General features: G+C 40.6%; 1 protein-coding gene across 6 annotated transcripts in view; it reads left to right on the forward strand.

Annotated features, from left to right (window-relative positions):
* LOC135208401 (formylglycine-generating enzyme-like) overlaps window positions 1–6,072 on the forward strand; it is a 226,969-nt gene that overhangs the window by 60,894 nt on the left and 160,003 nt on the right. The gene's annotated exons all lie outside the window — the stretch shown is intronic.

Here is a 6,072-nt window from a genome sequence, read left to right on the forward strand (position 1 = left end):
TGCCTCAGAGCATCCTTGGGTGTTGCGAAAGGGTGATTTAGTAGGGATGATGCGAGTATAAGGAGACGTTGTCAAATGTAATGGAGGAGGAAATATGGAGGAGTTATGGGAGTTCCATTTGACAACTTCCTAGAGAGAGAGAGAGAGAGAGCAGTAAATGTAAGCAGTGTTGGGTTGTTTGGGGTTGTCAGGAATAACTGAGGATTTGGATGTTTTGTAGTGCGGTTGATCGTATCGTATTTTTCACGTTGGGTTGGGGTTGTTTTTTCTTGGGAGTGTGAGGGGAGCGGCTGTGAGGGAGAGAGACAGAGAGACGAGAGAGAGAGAGAGAGTGGTGGGTAGGTAGCAAACAAGTGAATTGCTCATTTGACAATGGGGGTAGCTGGTTGTCGATTGGCGCACAGTAGCGAGTCGGCGGCTGGGGAAGAGTCTGTAATGAGAAATCGTGAAAGACAGACATTTTGGGCAGCTGTCAAGGCAGTACTATTTGTTGGTCAGTTGTCTTTTGTTTTCAGGGAGTTATTTGAGTTATTTGTGCTGTGTGTTGGGAGGTTGTTGTGCTTGTGTGTTGGGAGGTTGTTGAGCTTGTGAGTTCATTGAGTTGTGAGCTGTTGTAGTTGAGGGTTGCTGTTGTTGTTGGTGAGCTATTGTGGTTTCTTGGTGTTATTGTGAGTGATTGGGTGTGGGCTTGTGATGTTGTTGGTTTGGTGTTGTGGAGTGGGGTTGTTGAACGTTTGTAGTTTCTTGGTGTTGTTGTTGGGACTGTAGTCCTTCCTTGGTTGTTTGTTGTGGTTGTAGTCCTTGTTTGTTTGTTGTGTTGTGGAGTTGTGGGTGTAGTCTTTGTTTGTTTGTTGTGTTGAGTTGTAGGATTGTGGTCCTTAGTTGTTGAGTTGTGGGGTTGTGGTCCTTGGTTGCTTGTTGTGTTGTTGTTGAGTTGTGTGGTTATGGTTCTTTGTTGTTGGTTGTGTGTTGGTTTGCAGAGGTTGTTGGTGTCTCAGTGACCTCGTCCAGTGGACAGCACAGCCTAGCCCTGAGTGTCTGTAGTTGGGGTGAGTACATGTGTTTGTGTTTTGTGTTCTGTGTGGAGTTAAGTCAACTGTTCTGTGTGTATTCCGTAGCGTGAAAAGGGTGGCTGAGGTTGAGTTTGGCAGCCGGATTACTTAAATTTAGGAGGGGGTGGGGCGGTCTTGCCCACTTGTTTTTTTAGTTTGTGACCCGCCACAAAATCATCATGAACAACTAACTTTACTCTAATGACTCTCGGTCCCATGTGAATTCGGCAAGAAACGTCAAATTCTCCCTTTACTTTTTGGGAACCAAAAAGGTATAATGTTTTAAAGCAATACGTTTCAGCCACAGTGGTAACTTTAAATATCCTTTGCCAATCCAATCGAGATGGAAGATCTCTTGGACATGACCCAGTGTTCCAGGAACCAACTGTGCGGGGTTTTTAGCATATTGGTAGCAGTGGGCAACAAAGTAGCTGGTAGTTCTTCAGAAGGTTGATTTTTAACTACTTTAGCATTAACACAAGGCTTTTCTTTCTTTACATTAGCCAGGAGTCGATTGTTTACGATATTGTTAGATGAGTGGTTTTTAACTGGTTGTGACATAACTTGAGATGGTCTGGCAGAAGACAAGAAATTGGAATGGTTGACAGTGTGTGCAACAGATCTGGACTGATTACCATCTCTCTCGCAGATCAAAGTGTGATGGCGCCCATCACACTATTTGCAGTTGCGTTTGCTACTACACTGTTTACTTGTATGCCCAGAAGCGAAACAATTGAAACATTTCTTGTTCAAAATAAGCTGGCATTTCTTGGATGTAACATTCGGATGCTTTAAACAATTGTAGACTGAATGATTACTATTATAAAACGGACATGTCGCTGTCCAAGGGGCGTTGGTTTCCAACCCATTCATACGTGCCTGTCTGTGAGGCATCTTCGCCTCGCTGTAACGAGTCATCTTCCATAGAGTGTATGAAGAAATCTAATGCTTCAAAAAGTTCATCCAATGAAAAATCACATTTGCCCAGATACTCTACAACTTTCTGATATACCTGACCTTGTGACAATTTCTGGTTAATGAGACTGATTAGCAAACCTTGATCCATCGCAGAACCAGTAAGACATTTAATTTGTTCAATTAGTACTGTAAGCTCAATACAGACGTTTTTAAGTTCAAGATAATTGCACTTTGGGACAAAGATATTTGATAACTGCCGATGTTGAATGACCAGCGTCTGATGTTGGTTACTGTAGTATTTGTCTAACAAATCACATGCCACCCCATAGTTGGCTGCAGTTACGCTCAAGGCCTGAACTACTAAAGAACTTGGCAAATAAGTGAATTTGGCAATGTTGTCCAAGTCTGTTTGCTAATGCACATGAACATTGAATAGTTTCTTAAAGCAGAACTTATGGTTGACAGCCATTAAATTTTGTCAAACAGAACTTTTAATAAGCTAAAAAATGAGCCATTGCGCAAATCTGTACGTAATCCCATTGTTTTACATTTTAATTTCAAAGTAACGCCAAGGTACCTCAATGGAGAGTGCCATTTCTCCTGGGTTCGACCATGTTGCCATCTGGCGGATTAGTACCAATGAAGTGGTGCTGCGGTCGCCTCAATAACAAGAGCAACAAAGCACGTGTATCGTAGAGTATTCGTCCTTGGTATAGTCCTCTTGTTTTAGGTCAATTGTCATTCAAATAGCATCAATTATGCTAATTTGTATAGTGTTTGGTTGTGCCAATACTTCTGGCAAGTGTCCAAAAGGCATAACATTCCACATGATTCCGTCAAATAAAGAAAAATCTTCGAAGGAAGGATAGCAACACAAAATCTTTCAACCTACAACGCAAACCATTGTCTATTCGAACCATTTCTTGCCAACAGATTTAAAAGATGACATTAGGAGCAGGGTATTAGCTATGGCTATGAAATCTATTCATATAATGTGTTTTGCGAACTTAATTTCCCTCTGAACAGACCGCGGTACCGACAAAGATAGGGCAGCTATCTACCGCTATCTATACTATGGTGCCTATATTTGTATGCATTTGAATTAAAATTTATTCTTGTCAGTTGCCATGTGCGTGGTGTGATGGGGTGAACGGCATTTTCTAAACGTGTGTGTGTGTGTCCATGAATTGGGGAGGGTCTTCACTTAGTCCTTTTTAAATAGTTTGATTAATGAGGTTTTAGAATCTAGGGCTGTGCATGCCCAACTGGACATACTTTAGGCTACTTCTTTATTTACCCTTTCAATCATATATTTTCATCTGACAAATACAAACCAAAAAGGATATTATCTGAAGATACTGTGCCCTCGGAATAGTTCCGCCTGTCTGAACCTACCGCACCATAATTTCATGCATAACAGATGAGCCACACAAAAATGGCAGCGCCCATGGTGCAATATTAAATTGGTTGTAACAAATAAGAAAACACCCCTTTCAAAAAAATTTTTCACCAAGGGTACTTAATTAGAATAATACTACATATGGAACAGCTAAAATGCAACCAGAAGTTCCCCTTTAAAGGTGGCAAACTCGCTTTTCTTGGTATTGAACGTGGGCAAAGGAAGCTCTTTAAGTTTAGGTAGACATGTTTTTGGCTGCTCTACTCTAATGTATGTACTGATTCTATTGATGAGAAGGAGGATTGTTTGATTGGCTTAGTCTAGTGTTTTTAGCATCTTACTTTCCAATACTAGCTTGAACTTGACTGTACTCTTCAAGTATAGTTCCTTGAGTTGCTGCTCATCAGCCTGGATACGATCTTGCAAATTTTTATATATGGGAACATTATGCGAATCCATAAGTTTTTCTTGTCCCCGCATCAGCAAGGCGGTCTGGAGGACCACAACAGTCAGTTTGCGTTTCTAGAGTGGCCGCCATTTTGTGGTTACGGGAAGATACAATGAACAAGTACATTACTCGGAAAGACTAGTTCCAATTCTCAAACTGATGAAGGGACAAAGGAAATGGCGTCAGTTTCTTAGTTTGCATTATGTTAGTTCATTACAATTTAGGCTAAGCTTAGTTCTCCAGATCAATCTGACAAGCTTTCTCACCATGAATCAGTCTCATGAAATGTTACTAAATCCTCTTTGCACATGCGTGTCGAACGGAACTCGATCAGTCGTTCTTCCCTGTCTATAGCTTACAGGGTTCATGGGTAAATGACACTCCTTGTAGTGACGCCTATGTCTAGCGCAATACCTTCTAACCTAGGTGTTAAGGGCTCATACTCACTGGGGATGATACCGAAGTGAATTGCTTCCGCCTATTCCCTTTCTTCCACGTTACACACAGCCAGTGTTACAATGGTTTCTCTCATTTTCTCTAGGAAGGCCTTCGGCCCACCCCAGACTTGTACAGCAGATTCATGGGCCTAATCGTTGCCCCTTAGATAGATGACAATGATGAGGCATTGCCTACGCCTGAAGGGGAACGTTTCAGATGCTAACCTAGCTATTAACCCGCCTGGTCTGCAGTGAATCTCAATCTCCACCCCGTCGATCAGCTGGAGATCCGAGGGTAACTGTGAGTGTCCTAACAAAGTACATTAAACACCATAATTCGTTTGTTGTTGCTCGGGGCTGGTTACTTAAATCTATCGGTCGTTCAAAGGACCAAAAATGTCGCGAAGTTTCTTTGACAACTAGTTAGGGATGGGTTCTGACCCAATATTAGGGGGCAATAGATTTACCAAAACGGAAAGTTCCCAGCCCATACACAAGGACAAAAGAAGTATGGTGATAAGTTTACAATTTTATTGGAAAAATAAACCTACTCTCATTGCCACACAATTATTTACAATTTTACAATGATTAGGCTTCTCAGGCCACACGCAATAGTATGAAAAGCGTGACTGCGTGGTCACATGTGAAACTCTAAGTTAATCACTCTAAAACTGGGTCATCATGAGCAATAGCATAAAAAAATCTCCTTGGCAAAAAGATCACTGATATACGAAATTTAATCTTAAATGAAGGTCCTAACTAAGAAAAAGATAAATTCTATGGTTACTCACAGGTACAGTCGCAAGGTGGAAACTGATATTTGGTTTGGCGGTCCTTAGACCTTCCTTACTAACACTTTATGGACTTCAGTAAAGAGAGGAAGATCGTGTGCATGCACTGGCTTTTATAGCCTGGCCAATTAGGGATTTTTACAGTTCGAGTTCAACTTTTCCACTATGCGACTAACTCAACAAACTAATAAATAAAAACAACACAACAATTTTAATGATACGGTCTGCAATGCAGAAAAATGAGTGAAATAATAAATTGAGCCAAAACATTCTATGAAAGTTGGAACCATCGCATTTCTGCCACCACTGGGTGAGAATGGAGGGAAAGCTAAGGTCTCGAAGTGGAGTTCTTTATCATGGAAAAACTGTGCACTAATTTTTTTTTTTTTTTTTGGCGACAATGTTCACGAAGCTTTTTTCTGGAGTGTTTTTGTGTGCTTTTTCGAATTTTGATGCTGATTTGTGTCGATTACCCATATTTAGAGAATTGGTGGTCTTGGCCTAGTTCCCCAATTCTGAAATGGCAAATAATGTTAATGCCCTGTAATGGAACTTTAGTCAGGGTGTAACAGAATGGTTTTTCTGGCATATTTTCATACGTTTTGAACGAACTTGATGTCGATTTTCGTCGGAAATACAGTTTTGGGGTAAGGGTTTCGACACCCTAACTCCACAACTATATATTTCCGAGCAAAACACGTGAAAATTTGCCAGAAAAACCATTTCATTCTCCAATTGGGAATATTGGACACTTAAAATTTTACCAAAAAATTTCATAAATATTTATTTTTTCTGGATGACAACGCAGATGAACGAGGAAATGTAGCAGACGATCGAAATTAACTTTATGTACCAAATATGCATGACAGTAAATAGAAGAGGGAACTAATAAAAAATCCATAGATCTAGTATTCTTGATGAAAGGAAAAAAAACAATAAAAAGTTGAACAATCAACCCACCCCAGACAGACGAGCAGTAAAAAACATACTATTAATTCAAAGCATGCAGTGTGTTCGCAATTTTCGG

The sequence above is a fragment of the Macrobrachium nipponense genome, chromosome 35, assembly GCF_015104395.2.
Source record: "Macrobrachium nipponense isolate FS-2020 chromosome 35, ASM1510439v2, whole genome shotgun sequence".
NCBI classification, from domain to species: domain Eukaryota; kingdom Metazoa; phylum Arthropoda; class Malacostraca; order Decapoda; family Palaemonidae; genus Macrobrachium; species Macrobrachium nipponense.